Source organism: Martes martes (assembly GCF_963455335.1).
Source record: "Martes martes genome assembly, chromosome: 1".
NCBI classification, from domain to species: Eukaryota; Metazoa; Chordata; class Mammalia; order Carnivora; family Mustelidae; genus Martes; species Martes martes.
The window spans coordinates 112,820,102-112,837,536 of record NC_137888.1 but is presented as its reverse complement, the minus strand read 5'-3'; positions in this window follow the sequence as shown (position 1 = coordinate 112,837,536).

Sequence of the window (17,435 nt, the reverse complement as noted above, 5' to 3'; positions counted from 1 at the left end):
TTTAGGACCCTATGGGAGGATGGACCCTGCTGGATCTTCCCAAGTCTTCACGGCTGATGCAAATGGTGAGCCACGTGTCATAACTTAGGTTGTTTTCATTGCTCTACTTAGCCATTCTTGAGTGCCTTGTGAAGTGGTTCATCTGGGGAAGGTTGAATTTCACACATTTTAGCAACCTGGTTTTATATGCACATAGGACCTTTTGACTCCTAATTTATTTTTAGTATTATATATGTCTATGTATACTTTATCAGAGCATTAATTTTCAAGTAGTGTAAGCTTACCACCAGTATGTCTTGGGCAAGGTGCTTTGCCTCTCTGAACATCAGATTCCTCATCTATAAAATAGGTATAAAAACCCCTTCTTAGAGACTGAAAATTAGTCAGGTGAAATGGTGAGTAATGAGCAAAATGCTCTATGGCTAGAGAGGCCACTTATGTCCCTGTTCATGCCTTTTATCTTGGGATGATAACTAATAGCATCTCTTTGTAGTCCCAGAAATATCTGAGATCACCTTAGAAAATGAATATAAGAAATATTGGTTTTATCATTCATGTCACTATATAGATGATCTTAACTCTTGTATTCTTAGTCTTCACTCAAAAAAATTTAGAGACTTTTTCCTTGCTCACTTTGAAGGACAGAATAACCATTTGATTATGAGCTCTATAAACTCATGCCTGTTTACAGAATCAAGTCATGGGCCATTGTGCATCAGCCCTGCTGATGCTCTGCCCTGGGAACCATTCCACCCCTGCCAGTGCTCGGGCCGTCCACAGGCTTCCGTCACTGACCTGACTTTTCCCTACCTCTTACTGTAGCCCTGCGACTGGCTACAGGGTGATAGTGGTTTCTCTAGCTCAGCCTCTCCTGTCTGTTCCTATCTGCTCCTCTGTCCTGTCCATTTTGAGGATAAAATCACTGATCACACTGGTACACAGATGGTGAGAAAAACACGGGAAGGCTGCAAAGCTTACAAAAGGATATGGTGTTCTTCCCAAGTCTTTCTTGTATATTTCTCTACACCCTTGCTGTGACAGTAACTGCAAACCTCAGTAAGCTTCTCTCCTTGCCTGTGGGCCTAAGGCTGGAACATATCACACTCTCTCCCTTTCTTTAGGATCCATTTTCTCCTTTGGGAAAAAACCCACCTCAGTTAAAGTCTTGTCCCTCACCTAGTGCTGAGTAAGAGCTTAGGGCCTTTCGTTGAATGAGTATTTGCATCTATGAGGATTTACAGACTGGAGAATACTCTTTTAACAAGGACTCTTATTCATCAAACTGCATATTTTTGAATTACTATTAGCATTGAAATTGTTAGCAGTGGAAAACAATTTAGGGATTACAAAATCTACTGTGCTCCATCTCCCTTTGCAAGGTTGAGGAAAATGATACTTAGAGATGAGTAACTGTCTTTTAATCACAGCGTGGCCTTCATGCTGGGTCTCCAGACTCAAGATTTCTTCCTAACATACGATTCATAGCCACTTATTTATCATTTTGTTTTTATATAATGTATTAGATATGGTATGTGCTCACCAATGATTGATGGACTTCTGGACGAGTTGTATGGTTTCTAAATGTGTATTGTAAAAGATGCTGAGCCTCTTCCTTCCGTGGATTATACTGGCCAGGTTTTGGCATCGGCACTTTTAGCATTCATGGCCTTTTGATTCTTTATAAAGCAGCTGGCCACTGTCTATGGCATGTAATAATTTGTCACGAGGATAATAAATTCCTCTTGAGTTGTTCTAGGGATTAAATGAGATAGGGTAACAAGAGTCCTGAGCATGAATATGAACCCCTAAGGCCTCAAAGGTGCATGTCAGTATGATGACATAGTGAGAAAACCAAATTCTAAAACACCCAGCCTCAGGGCACCTGGGTGACTCAGTTGGTTAAGCGTCTGCATCAGCTCAGGTCATGATCTACAAGTCCTGGGATCGAGTCCCACGCCAGGCTCCTTGCTCAGTGGAGAGTCTGCTTCTCCCTCTCCCTCTTCCTCTGGCCCCTGCTCGTGCTCTCTCTTTCTCTCAAATGAATAAATAAAATTCTAAAAAAACCCCCAAAAAACCAAACCGAAAAACAAAAAACACATACATTGATGTTGGAGTGAGTTGGATTCAAGGACTGGGTGATTAGGAGAGGTCTCTGGGTATGGTCTTCATGAACGTAGGAGGTCTATCTATGTAATAATTCCATGTAGTAGTGTTCTTTGCATTTTTTTCTGCTAATGCCAGAGGCCTCTTTCCCCCTTTCTAGGACTCCTCAAGGAATCCTGCTGGTACAATCATGTAACCTGCAGAGAATAAATCAGTGATGAGAATACCTCCTCATGCTCAGGAGACCCAGGGAGGTGAACCACCTGGATTTACTCATTTCATGGATAAAAACTACCCTTCGGAGCCTCAGTTTCCTGCCTGGTGCAAACGACCTTTGCCTAGCCAGAGCCTTCAACTTGAAGGGATCACTCCCTTTCTTCTGAAGCACAATAGCTGCCCCTCTAGGATGCTTACATGCCTCTCATTGCCTTTCATACTGTGCTCTCAGCAATGCCTATTTCCTCCTATGTACCCCGGTGTGCTGTGCCCAGAATCTGACACATGCAGGAGCTCATGAACTGTGTGCTGAAATGGTGTGGAGCAGAGGAGACAGAGGGAGGGGACCCAGTGGAGTAGGGGCAGCCCATTATCTTGTAGAGTACTTCCAACTCTTCTTGTTAGTGCCAAGGGTTCTGAACTTTATCTTTGAAGTTTAGAGCTGCAAATTTCTATGGCCTTGAGTGGATTCCTTCGCAGTGCAAGTGCTCGGCAACCGAAACATTTATGGAGATTCAGGCAAATTCGTTAATAAAGGGGACAAAAAGAAGCCCACGCAGTCTTCTCCTCCCATGCTCTATTTCTTTTCAAGAAGTCTGTTTGCGTTACCACTTCAACAGTTTGGTAAATAACTGTGCCTTCTCACTGATCTGTCCTCTTGTGCTTGAGCGGTAACATGTGATGATTAGTCATGGGGAAAAGCTGTATGTGTCTTCCAAGCTGCTTGGCGATATGCAAGAGTTTAAGGTAAACAGACATGAGTGCAAGCATAGTGGCTTAGCGTGACAATTATAGTATGTATTCATTGACTTGGAGTTTTCAGGTTTGTTCATATCAAACAATAAAAAAAGAGAATGTTCTGACATCATAGTGGTTTTCTTTTTCTTTTCGGCAGCAGGAAACCTTATTTTTCAATACTTTTACTAAAAAATCCAGAGTTGTTCTCAAAGCAGTTGGGCTGGGAGATGTTGGAGGGATTGTCTTTCTTTATCATTTCCTCCCACCCCATCCCAACCCCTTCTCACAATTGCAGGGCCCTCTGGAACACAGGAAACCTCCCTATTTCCCTTCGTTATCACTCATGCAGCTTGTTACAGAAGACTATTGGACTGGATGTCAAGAAAGATCAGTTCTAGGCCTGGCTTGGCCATTAACTTGCTGTAAAATGGAGTAAGCCAAGCTCTTTTCCTAGGTCTTGGTTTCTTCATCAGGGAAATAAAAGAATGGTCTCTGTGAATTCCTCGCCAAGGCAGCCTAGGGATTGATAGTTTTATTTTAGTACAGTTTATAATGACATGTTATTTTCCTTTAGTTTAAATGACATGATTTTTTTTTTTTTTAAAGATTTTATTTGTTTATTTGACAGACAGAGATCGCAAGTAGGCAGAGAGGCAGGCGGAGGGTGGGGGTGGGGCAGGGAGCAGGCTCTGCTGAGCAGACAGCCTGATGTGGGGCTCAATCCCAGGACCCTGGGACCATGACCTGAGCCGAAGGCAGAGCCTGTAACCCACTGAGCCACCCAGGTGCCCCCAGAGATCTTGTTTTTACTGAAGCACAAACTTCTTGCACTTGGTGTGTTAAACCACCCATAATTTGGTTTTTGCCTTCCTCAACAGCCACCCTTCCCCCCCCCATCATTTCCGTGCTGTCCATTTATTTGCTCAAAACGGACTTTCACACTCATGATATTCCGGTTTTCATGCTAGGATGAAGACGACAGCTGGTAAGCGAAATAGATCTTAGTGATGTCCGGTCTGAGAAAACCATTTACCGTCCAGCTGAGCCCAACTGTCATATGACACTGCTCAGCCCAGTTTGCCTTCCCATTTCAGCCATCCTCCTTCCACCTGGCAAACATCTGCTCATCTTCGGAACTCAGTCCCTATCACCTCTAGGAAGCCTTTCCCTGAGTCTCAAGGAGAACTAACCTTCCTTTTGGCCCCCATTATACTCTGTGTATATCTCCATGGTAGTGTTAATAACACTCTAACCGTATTCATTGGTGTACTAGACTGCAGATGCCTTAAAGGTAGGAAACTCAATGAACATTTATTTAGGGCTTTAACAGCTTTTGAGTCAAAGTTCTGCACAATCAATAAACCACTGCCTGGGAAACACTAGTCCATTTACTATGCTTATATTATTTTTAGAGAGGATGATCTGCCTGTAGTTATATCCCAATGTATTATCCTTTGTGCTAGATCATGTACTAGATCATTTGCCATTTCAGCAAAGTATGCTGAGACCCTTGACTGATACCTTGGGCTGGAGTTAACTTTCAGAGAAACGCAGAGAGTTGGCAACTAATGGATGCGTGAACCAGACCCTTATGTGTGTTACAGCCATTTACAGTGTACATAAACCTTCCTATCTCAGAGGTATAGAGGGTGAGATCACTGGATATGGGCCATGTTTGTGCCCAGATTAGGCTATTTTAGATGATCTGCCCTTATCTTATTTTAAAAAATGAACATTTACATGCAATTTCAGCCTTATTGAAAAATGCCAGATTTATTTTTCATGTTTTAAAAATTACTGTTTTGTTTTTAACTTTTGAAGATTATTTATTTGTCAGAGAGAGAGAGAGAGAGAGCGAGAGAGAGCAGTGCACAGAGGGGAGCAGCAGGCAGAGGGAGAAGCAGGCTTCCCCGCTGAGCAAGGAGCCCGATGCTAGACTTGATCCCAGGACTGTGGGATTATGGCCTGAGCCGTAAGCAGCTGTTTAACTGATTGAGCCATCCAGGCATCCCACAAAATTACTGATTTTTTAAAAAATTAATTCTTTAAATTTAATTCTTTTCAGGATTCCTTATAAACTGTTTTTTTTTAAAGCTATTATTTTTAGTGCATACTCATGCTGTGGATTCCTGCATTTCTAATAGATGTTTTATTCTAAATTCAACCCCTGCGTGAGCCTTGTGCTTTCAACTGGTAGGTAACTTTCTCTCTCCAGACACAGACTCCAAGTTACTACCTTTGCCTTCTCAATTAACCTGACCCATCTTTAAATCTACATCTCTTCAGCACTTGTGGCACTTTTGGGGTGGTCTATTCATTTCTGGTAGTTTGTATGTTCGATGTGTTTGCCTTCTGTCTTGTTTTCACGCCTATTCGATCAATTTTTCACACCCCACCAGAGTGGGATGTATCATCCATCCATCCGTCTGTCTCTCTGTCTTCCCTTATTCTCAAACTAAATTATGTCACAGCCTCCTCCTGCACTTACTTTGCAAAACTATCAAGATTTATAATCCTATATTTAAATAGTGTATGTATCTGATTGATTTAACTCCCAGCTAGACTGTGATGTTCTTGTGAGGAGGGATCATGTCTTTTTTGTTCACTTCTACTAGACCAGTGCTAAAATACTCACTTGGCAAGTCTGTTGCCTCATTTAAAACAGGAAATGCTCACATTCAGTGCTACTCCATTGGTACTCCTTGTCTAATTTAGAGAACACCAATTTTACTGGGTTATACAATCTCTTCATCTTATTATAAAGAGGTGTTTTTTTTTTATATCTCATGATGGATTTATTGATTGGCACAAAATGAGTTGTTAAGGTATGTGACAATGAGGAGGACATAGGGTTAACTTCAAAATTCCAGCTACTTCCTTTTCCACATATCTTGACAAAAGTAGTGGTAGACAGTATAATCTGATACTGATTATACATTTTGATAGTGTGATGGAGAGCTTGTTAGTCTCCATGTTGGTACACGCAGGATCTTCTCCATCACTCATTAGTGGCAGGACTTGGAGCAGTTCAGGTGGTTTCTCTGACCCTCAGGAGCTTCCTATCTCACACGGGGGCAGGAGGGGGGAGTAGGATTTCATGCAGGTCCATCTAGTTGGATTATATAACGCCAATGAAATGCGAGGTTGATTGCAGAGCACAGAACAAATGGATGTTGTTACCACTATCGTAGGATCTATATGCATGGGCAAAAGTGAAATGCTTGGAAACAAGCTGGAAAGTTTTTTTCTTTAGCATCTCTTCTGCCAAAATGTATATTGATTGCAGCTGGAAGGACACCATGGTGAGAGGGAAAAGGATGCTGAATAGGAATTAGGGCCTGTTTAATATTCTGACAGCTTGAACATGTTTCTTCATATTTTATAGTAATAACTTAGTTTCTAAGTAACTCTTCTGACAAGAGAGCCCACTAAATCAGGAAGGCTATAAGTTGCTGAAAGGCTATCCTGAGGGAGATGACCAGGAAGGGGCAAATGCGATTGGACCAGTATGTTTGGCTGAGGGGGCTCGGCTGTCTAGGGCTTTATACACTTCAAAGGAAGCCAGTGATGTGGCCTGTCATCCTTAGACTTCATTTACTGAGGGCCTACTATGTGCTACACTCAGTGGCAGGTACTCTGACAAAAGTATTACTCTTGACCTTCAGAATAGTTCTTTAGAGTATTATTATACTGTTAATACATTTAGAAAAACTGATGCTCGAAGTGGTGTGTGACATTAAGCTGAAGTTATGGTCAGGTCTTCCAGTTCTAAATCTGGGGCTCTTTTCATTTCATAGACCCTAGTCCCACTCCCTGCCACATGTAGCTGTACTAGTTGGTACCCGTGCATTTACAAAGTTCTTCCACACAGATTACCTTACTTGATTGCTACTTGCTCGGTCCTGGACCTTGCTGAGGCATGCTTCTGTGTCACACATGGCATGTCAAAAAGTGCCCTGCGTGAGAACCAGCACTCTGGCCCTGCCTCCTTCTCCAGTTAAGTTTGTTACCTCAAGCCCTAAGAGACGAGGTTGCCTCTAGTCTAGTTAGTTGGTGGAAGAATCTGGAGTAGAAAGGTTTCTTGAGAACCAGGTCTTCTAAGGATCTGTGGAGATAAAACGTACTTAAACACATAAGTATTTGTGCATCTGTGGAGGCCATTATTTAATTAAAAGCTGTAATTATGACTTGTTGCTTCAGGTAGTAGATAAAACTGTGACTTTAAAGTGGGATAAGGGAAAACACTGGTAGGAAATTTACTGTAAAGGTTTGAGCTTCATCTCTAGTGAAAATGCTACTTGGAGACAAAGGGGAGGGAGCATTGTTTGGGGAAGTCCCAGCTTTAGGCATCAAACCTGAGCAGACATGGACTAGAGTTTGGACTGTCTTTAAGAGAGTCTGAACCTACCAAGTTCTCCTCTCTGGGAGAGGGCGGGGGGGTGGGGGTGGGGAAGCATGTTATCCTGCTTCAGAAATTGAAGCCTATAAAAAGTCAACCAGTCTCAGAGAAAAGGAACGGGCAATACTTTAAGCTAGGTAGCTTTTAGGTAAGTCAATGGAAAAGATCATTGTACAGTGTTAATTAATGTGATGGCTAATGTAGTTATTGAAGTTATTAGAGGCTATTAATCTGGATTTTACAGTGATTTGGCTCTATGAACATGAATTTGTAATGAAAATGAATGGCAGAAATAAGCTAACAAGGGGAGTGCTTGGCTTGTGCAGGCAAAGCTTCCTTTGTAATAAGACAAGTGTATGACCTCTGGAGGATGAAGGTAATATGCCTTTGGGGATATTTTATTAAAAAGTTAATTGTGATTTTCTTTTGAGGTCAGTAGCTGCTACTCCGGGGAGGATGACCTTGTGGCTACCTCCTTCTTTCTCTGATCTTTCCTTTCCTTCCCTCACATGGTTCCTAACAGATGCCTCCTGATCTGGTGGAAAGTTGTGGAAAATGGAGTGAGGAATGAGGAAGCCTACTCAGACTGAGTCAGATGCATTAGGAGACTAGTGAAAGGGATCTTTCGCTAGGGATGGGGATGTGTTGGGGTGAGAAAACTTACTGAAGTAGCATTTTTACTATGCGGTGTTAAGTAGTAAACTTCAGATGGGGGCAAGCTTGGCGTTGAGTGACTTGCCCCTATTAATTCAGCTTGTCAAGTGGTAAAGCCATGATGGGAACTGGGCCGGTCTGGCTTCCAGCCAGAGGACCCAAGGAATTCCTGGGTCTGGCTCCTATTGGTTTTAGATAGCAGGAAGCTCCTTCCAATACCAGACATTATTTTATTTGCCAGATTGATTACATTTTGTCTGGAACATGATATTCATGAACTCTGGTAGGTGTTCAACTCAGGAACTATTTCCTTTATTTAATCGATTGTTGCTTATATTCCATGAGATAAGACTTGTCTGTTTGGCATAAAAATTACTTGTAAAGAGAAATCTTTAGCTGTTGTCTGCTGTATTTATGATCTTCTCTTTCATAACTTCTCATATTTTCTGATTTAGGGCAGAATTTCCTTATACCAATGATTTAATTTTTTATAGTGCCAGTTTTGTTCTTTTCCATTTCCAGTGTGGAATTAATTTGACTTTTGCTTCTTTGCTATTCTCAGCCAGCTTCCTTAATAACTTCAGACTGTCTCTAAGATATCTCTAATCTTGTCAATCATCCCTTATTCTAACAAGTCCACTATTTCATGTATTTACTTGAAAACACAGAGCAGAAATTCCCAGTTCTTTTTCTTTTCTTTTTTTCTCTTTTAATTTTTTAAACTATGGTTTTCTTCACCTTCGGAGCATCCCGTTTTGCAGTATGGGTCCCACCTGTGCTGTTTTTGGTTTAGTGTTTGTTTCGCTTAAGCATGGGTCCAAGACTGGAGTTTTTCAAAAACTAAGCTCCTATATTCTCCCTTCTTCCCTAAGAATTTCCATGTGAATATGATAGATTCCATCTCTCAGGAACTGTGTTAGAGGCTTGTTTGATGTGCAAAGCTGTTCAGTAATTTTTAGGAGATCAGTTCAGTGTTTTCCAGAGAGACAGAACCAATGGGATATATATTGGCTGACATGATCACAGAGGCCAAGAAGTCCCATGATTAAAGCTGGGTATAATTCAGTCTGAGTCTAGAAGCCTGAGAACCTGGAGCACTAACTGTCCAAGGCAGGGAGAAGACGGATGTCTCAGCTCAAGCCCTTTTGTAACATTCAGGTCCTTTAAGGTTTGGATGGTACCCATCTACATTGCTCAAGCTAATGATTCGAGTGCCAGTCTCTTCCAGAAACACTCTCCTAGACACACCCAGCAGTAAGTTTTGCCAGCTGTCTGGGCATCCCTTAGCCCAGTCAAACAGACACACATAAAATTAACCATCACAGCCTTACCTCTGGCTGTGAGAAGTGAACTTTTTTCCCCCCTGAATGATCTGAAAAATTTCTACTTCTTATTTTTCCAGGAACAGACTATATACAACTCTCAAAATTCTTCCTCTGTCTTCCCCAGTGCCCACCTCCAACTTTACATTCCTCCCTGACTGGGCCTTTCTGCACTACATTTTTCTGGCAGGGACCCTACTCATGCTGTATGAGGAAAGAAGTAGCCATCAGAGGAGAGCGGAAATCATCTTGGATGGACTAGTAAACCATTTTCTTGCTATATATGTGGGGGGTTGGGTGTCAGATTTTTGCTCTCCCCATCTCTGAGAGGAGGGTACGTGGAAGGAGGCTGTCAGGCCTCTGCTGCTTTCCTACCTCTGTGGAGACGTCAGCGGAGGATGAGGCCACAGGCCTGCCTCATATGGATGAGTATAAATTGCTCCCAGATGCTGAAAAATTGTTGCTAGATACTATAGTTTCTGTTGCTATTGTGATGTCAGGTCATATTTTTGTTTTTTGTGTGTGTATTTTAATACACAAACAGAGAGAGAGAAAAGGAAGTGCCATTAGTATCAGCACTTCAGGAGGTCTCCTTACTGTATCACCACAGACTTACTGTCGGTAGCTATAATTTCCCAGAGTCCTTTCAGAAGAGAAGGCTCCTTAGCTCATGTTTTTCTATCAGTGGAAATGTAGTGTCAGCAGTTGAATCTAACAACCTCTGGGAGATTTTCAGATCTAATTTGTCCTTCCTGTGGTCCATTCAGGGCTCATGGGGAAACAGCTCAGCGTCCTGGTTAAACCACCAGTCCCTGGGAGACAAGGGCCAAGTAAGACTTACCTGTGCCTCTGAAGCACTATGCAAAAAGCTTAGCACCTGGGCTTTTGAAAGGTACCAAATTAGGGTTCCTCTAGAACAAGTGCAGAGGCCTACAAAGATTTCAAGAGAAAATGCAGCCACCTTTTCAATCACTGTATCTTCAGCCCCTAGTTGAATAACGGTTCTGAGACATAGCCAATGAGTTTTTGACCATCCTCACTGCAGCGACAATTTCACTAAATCTCCCACTGGAGAAATAAGTTATTTTCACTGAAAAGCTAAGTTACATTAAACCATGATTTAAGAGAAAAGCAGAATATTTATCTCTCTTCAAGCTAATAACCCTTCATTTTCCAAATAAACCCAATGCCCTGCTTCCTAGGGCAAAGTTAATACATTCTAAAATTTCTACTTGTTGGGGCGCCTGAGTAGCTCAGTTGGTTAAGCATCTGCTTTAGGCTCAGGTCATGATCCCAGGATCCCGGGATGGAGCCCCGCATCGGGCTCCCTGTTCAGCAGGAACCTGCTTCTCCCTCTGCCCCTTTTCCCCCTGCTCGTGCTCTCTCTCTCTCCAATAAATAAATAAATCTAAAAAAAAAAAAATAAAATGAAATTTCTGCTAGTGAACATCCTCCAAACTCTGTTTTGCTCTGTTCTCCGTAATGATCCTAGTGCAAAGTCTGCAGCTTGCTCAGCCTCACAAAGCATGGCAGAACGTAATAAAACTGCTGGTAGCAGCATTTGGGCCCCCAAGGGAACATTCTTGCAAACCAGCAGCTGATGTGGACTTGACAGAGGCAAGCAGTGAACCACAGAAGCAATGCAGCATTCTTACCTGCCAAGTTCTAGGTACCTGACCATTGGCAGTTTCGGCACCAGCTTTCAGCCTGACAAAACATCAGCCCAGCATACCAGCTATTTTGTTGATCTAAAATTATACCAGAAATCTTTTAAAATGTGAGATATATATTTACTTATAAAAACAGGGAACGGATTATTTAGCAGGTTTGTCATGGCTTCTTTTTTCGATCTTCAAGAACCACTGCTGTGTCTGATTGTATTTTGTCCTGTTTAAACCTCACAACATCTCTAGTTTGCCTTTGTAGTTGTGAAGTGCTGGTACGGGTCCTTTCCATTGTTCATAAGAGCAATGGTGGAGTGAAAACAAAACAAACTAATGGTCTCCTGGGGCTCCCTGGAGAAGCATTTTCTGCAGAGTTAACCTTTGAAACTTCAAACTCTCTTCCATATCGATTCGTTTTTGAGAATCATATTAGTATTTTGGTCTTTTTTAAAATTAAAAGTGGGGACTTTGTGGATAAAAACTGGAGGCATTGTTTGGATATGAGTAGGAAATGTGTTTCTATTGATGAATGGGGTTTAAGTGTTAGCAGACAGACTTAGAGTGGTAGAAGCATTGCACGACATTATAAGACAGTATAGCCAAATGTAGGATTTTCTAAATTACAATGATTAAATTGTCCATTATTGTAGCTCCTTGTGAGTCTGAAGATACAGATCCAACAAACTCAGCTGGCTGGAGCCCAACTAGAAACCAGGGAATAAAGCCAAAAATAATTGAGAAGAGGTAAAGTTGATACCTTGAAGCTTACGTGTTCTCAGTCCCTCTTCCTTCCCTTCCCTCCCCCACACATGTACACACTATAGGAGATTCTTTTCAGATTTTATTATTCGAATTTTAGATATAGTTCTAGTAGAGCTGGTGATCTCTCTTTTCATCCACAGAAGGGTAGAGGCATCGGAAAGCAGACACACTGGCTAGAGTTAAAAGAAGCAGTTATAACTCAGCTAGAAGAGGCAGAGAAAGAAAAATGGTAAAAATCAGGCAGAAAAACTCTAAAAGCACTGGGTTCAATCTAGTGAGGAGATGGAAACCCTGTCCATTTCTGTAGAACCAGAGGGCGTTGCAGGACAAGACAACGTGGGTTATCATCATAACCATCCTGACATGTCAGGAAAGGGTTAAATTCTGTTCAACATAGTGTGCTTAATAAAGAGCAGAAATGTATAGTGCATTACAAGAAACATTCTGTGCAGGAAAGTCAATGTTTTTACGAACTTACAAGGGGGGAAAACCCCTCTCAACTCACAAGAGAACATTGGTATCCAGAATAGCAACCATGTCATGATTATACATTTACTTCCTGTGGTTGGTATGCCCTGGGATCCTTTGTTATTTATAAGTTCTGTGACCTTGAGCATGGGATTTAATCTTTCACAGCTTTAGAGTTCTCTTCCGTAAAATGATTGTAATAACATTTACCTCCCAGGAGTGTCCTATAGGTGTGATAATTTTTTTTTTTTTTTTTTGTAAAGTGCTTTTGTATTGTGTCTCCCAAATACTGTGTATTTAAAAATTGTGGCTATTATTTATTTCAGCTTCTTGTGAACAAGGAAATACACTGGAGCTGAGTAGTACCAAGAATTACAGACCATACGTCACATGTTGATGATTCTCACTGAGGTTTTGTGTTTTCTTGTTGAAAAATACTACAGGAACTAAAAACATCAACACTGGGAAGATTATGCCATAACCTTGATGTAGCTGGGAGTGTTACTGAATTTGGGACAGGAAAATTCTTTTTTTGATTTAAGGTGGGAGTTGTCCAATGCATTATAGGATGGCTGGTGGGCACCCATCCCCAGCCTCTGCCCACTTGATGCCAGTAGTACCTTCCCCCACCTTGCTTGTGACAACCAAAAAGGGCTCAAGAGACATTGCCAAATGTCCCTGCTGGGCAAAATCACCTTCGTTGAGAACTACTGTACTAGAAAAACAAATGTATGATATCAAGTATAGAGTTTTAAACAGCAATCACAGGTAAGTGCTGAGTGTTTTTAAATTCTCATTCCCTGTGTGCTGTGAGGCTCTGGTGACATGTATCTGCTTTATGGCAATTACCTAGATGTATCCTTTCCTTTATAATTTAGATGCTCTTTAGTGACATCCTTTCTCAAAAGGATGGGGTGGAACAGTGTGTCTCATGTAGTCTTTTGAGAATGAGGCTCCCAGGCGAACTTCCATCCTGACTTTTGGATGGCTTTAAATCAATCCACATAGGTTTAATGAACATGTACCCCCTTTTTAAAGTACTGTGCCAGATATTGCAAGGGAAAGAAAGATATTTTTCTGGATCCCCTGAATAAGGGATTTTCTTATCTGATGTGTAGCGTTCCCTTTCTGGCCCCGTGTCTCTGGAGGCCAGTGATGGTAGCCCCTCCAGTTCCAAACAGTGTGACTTTCCCTCTAGCTCCATTAATCCTTTGTTCTAACGTCCTCATTCCTTAATTCACCTCTCTACCCTCCCCCCGCAACCCCTACTGCATAATTATGCAGGGTTCCAAACATCATCATCTTCTTTCTGGCATGACTCAGACTCCTGATCAAGTTCCATTTCTGGTTGCCTCATTTAGGGAAAATTATCTGCTTCTTTTAGCCCACATTAGTGTGGAACACTGGTCCGTCTAGTACTCAGTTGGTCTTTAATTCCAAAATGCAGTCATCATCAAAATTTTCTGGCTCTCTATTCTGTCCACATTTGGGGGGATTCATCAGTTATGACACCAATAATGAGATCTGAATACCAGTAACAAGAGATCTGAAATGATAGTGACTTAAACTAAATAGAATTACTTTTCTTGTAACACAGAAGTCAAGGGATAGGTCTCCCAAAGCTGATATGACGGTATTAGGATATTGTCAGTCTCTCCATTTTCCTCCATCCTTCTGCTCTGCCATTCCTGTTGTGTCGCTTCTGTTCTCAAGGTTGCTTCATGGTCAAAAGGTGTCCATCTACTGTAGCTCCAGCCATCACATTGGAGCCTCAGGCAGAGAGATGGAGAAAGAGAAGGGTAAAAAAAGAGGGCTTGCCAACAGAATATGTTCTTTTTCTCCTAAGCCTCTCTTAAAATTGTTTTGTTTAAAATTTTAAAACCTACAATGGGGAAGCTGAGTTATGTAGCTGGACACATTGCTGCTGCCAATGAGAGAGAGACTGTGTTAATAGAGGAGGAAGTGAAGTAGATCAGGCAGCGTACATCTCTGTCACACAGAGAATTTTGAGAGGAATTTATATCAGAGGTTATATACACCATGCATGAATTAAGACTTCAATAAGATGTTTCATATTCCTCACAGCAAAGATTTCCTGTTGTATTAATCCTGAGTTATTATTCCTAACATGGTTTCTTTGCGTTTAAGTACAGAGCTGGAAGGATTCTTTATCACTGCTCCGGGGAATGAGGTGGAAAAGTAACAGTACTCTGAACAGTGAAAGATGTGGTCAATCCATTCAGTTGACAATTATTTTCTTCCTCCACTGATTTGTTAGAAATGGCTAACTAGCCGTGGGTTTTTATATATGGCTAGAGTTTATCAGTGAAGCAACTTGATGACACTCTTTCTCTAGGATATATGAAAACCACGAACAGTTTTGACATATGAGGGGAGATGTAGTACTCAGGTCTGTTAAGCTCTAACGTAGTATGGTGTGGGAGAAAGAATGGACTGTGTTCAACAATCCCCCATTCTGCTCTAGCTTGATCATTTCCCGCCTCTATCACTCCTGATGTTCTATTATATACCTGTAAAATGGGACGAACAACCTTTAACCCTCCTCTTATTTGTTTTGTCCCTTCTCAAAACTGTGTTGAATACCCACCTGTGGCAAGACACTATGGTACGACAGAGGTATTTTGAGCCTTAAAAGAAATACCATATTTCAAAGCGGATGTACATTCAAAATACTATTGTGTTGCTAGCTTTAATTTTATTATTTAGGTCCAGATCAGATTTTAGTCATCCTTGGCAACAAAAGAAACTATTTTTCTAAAAATATCCTAGTAGCCATCAATTACCTCAAAAAGAATTCTTCTCTCCTCGTGATATAGCAACAATGTATTACTCAGTAATACAGGCTAAGGAGGACAACCAGATAACCTGGATTTACCCCTAACCCTGTTACCTGCCTCCCATACTCCGACAAAACAATTCCTCTGTGTGCACTTCCAAATACAAAATCCACAAGTAACATCCCTTAGTCTTTGTCTCTTTATGCGGTGGCAAAAGCCTGAGGTCCTTCCTGTATTTGTTATGCAATATTCAGCATTTATAAAGTCACTTCAGAAGTCCGAAATGAGGAATGGATATTGAAAAGAGTTTTGTTTATTTTTTCATTCTGTTTTAATGAAATTTGATCCATTGTCTTTCTCTTAATTAGAAATGATCTGCATCAAGGTTTTCTTATGGGGCGTACAGGAACTGATTAGAATATTTTTAATAATACAGATCTGTGCTGTGTTCCCAGAAGGCCACAGAGCTCTGTCAGAGAAAAGTAATTCATTTTTTGCTTTGTATTGTGTAAGAGGAGATCATATCTGGTCGAGGGGAAAATGGTGGCATTTGAGTCCAGTTTTGACAGGTTTTGATATCTTTTGATAGTTGAGCACTCCAGGAAGAAACTCCTGGTAGGAAATAAGAGAATTCCTGGGGGCGGTTAGGGAAATGTGAGAAGATTTTGTGAGCATTCCAAAGAACCGGAATGCAAACTTCTTGAAAACAAGAACTGTAACTATTACCCATCCCCACATCCAGTCTAGTCATGCTGATTAACAGAGAGAGAGCTTGGTGATTAGTTATCAAATCGGATTATAGCTAGTTCTAGGCTTAACCAAGAGATTGCAGAAAAATGGTTTGCCCACCTTTTCCTCTTGACATATTTGAATATGACTTGAGGGTTTCATAAAGATTATTTCACAGTTCCCATTTGTGAGCCATTTGAAATATGGTGTTTTGGATTGGCTAACATTAAGTCCTGTGCCACAAAAGTTTAGCCCAGGGAGAGTGGGGCCATAGATGGCATCTACTCGAGCGAACCAGAGATGCTGGAGATGTCTCCCTCCCAACATTTCCGAGGAGATGGCTCTCCACCTTATCATAAATTTCTAGTTCATTCTCACGTAGTCCATTTTACCTTTGATCAGCAGACCTACTCCCTGTCACATGCACACAAAAAATTAGCCTGCAGAGTTAGAAGGTGGGTCAGCTAACTTTGGGATTAGAAATGGTGTTTTACAGTAAAAGACAGATGCCTGAACTGGCAAAATCAGTGTTTTGAGGCTGTGGTTCTCAAACTCGAGCAGCTGGCAGAATCACCTAGAGTTCTTGTTAAAACTGAGTGCTGCGGCCCACCCATGGAGTTTGGGATTTGGTACGTTTGTGACCAGGACCTGAGGGTTTGCGTTTCTCAGAGTTGCCAGGTGATCTCAGAGCTGCCAATGCAGAGACCACACACTGAGAACCATTCTCTATGGATCTTGTAAAACCAAGCCCAAGTAAGCATCCTCTTTGGAAAAGCATGGAGAATAAATTCCGAGGGAGGCTGTTTCACTGTGTATCCCCAGAGTTGGTCTGGCTTTCTCTCACCGAAGCTGGTGCCCACTCAGTCTTCATCTTGCCATCCTGACAAAAGCACTCCCTCTGATGAGCCTTGGCCTCTCCGTACACTTGAGCTATCCCTCACACTGTTCTTTTCAGTGCCCGCCTATTGAATGAGATACTCACTGTTGAAGGCCCGGCTATGGCTTGAGGCACAGAAATGCCAGAGGCTCTCTCCGACTCTCATGAACCGAATGAATTTGTTGAAACAGTGTGTTCCCATAGTTCTCTGCTCATATCTTTATGAAGCGCCTATAACATCCGCCCACATCCTCTAGTTATGCCTACCCATTTTGGTCTCTCCTATAAGCATAAGAGCTGGAAGTCCAGGAGGAGAGGGCCTGAGAGGGATTTGGTTTTCCCTGCAGTCTAGCGGTGTGTCTGGCATAGAGTATGCGCCTGGCGAGTATTTCTTGAATGAATAGATAAGTCTTTTAATCCTTTTTCCTCTCACTTAGCAGCATCCTCTGCATGAAGAGTGTGATTAGATGGAGGGAGGGCATTAATACAGATTAAAATTGAATTTGAAATCCAGAGACTGATGACTGAATCTCAGCTCTGCATTTATTAGTAGCCTGACCTCAGGCAGTACCCTGAGCTTCTGTTCCATTCTCTTCCTAATGCAAAGAACCGGAATGCACAGAGATGTCTTGAGGGTCAAGTGAGATACTGTACCTGAATGCTTTGGGGAACTGTAAATCCTACATAGGTGAATATGATGCTAGC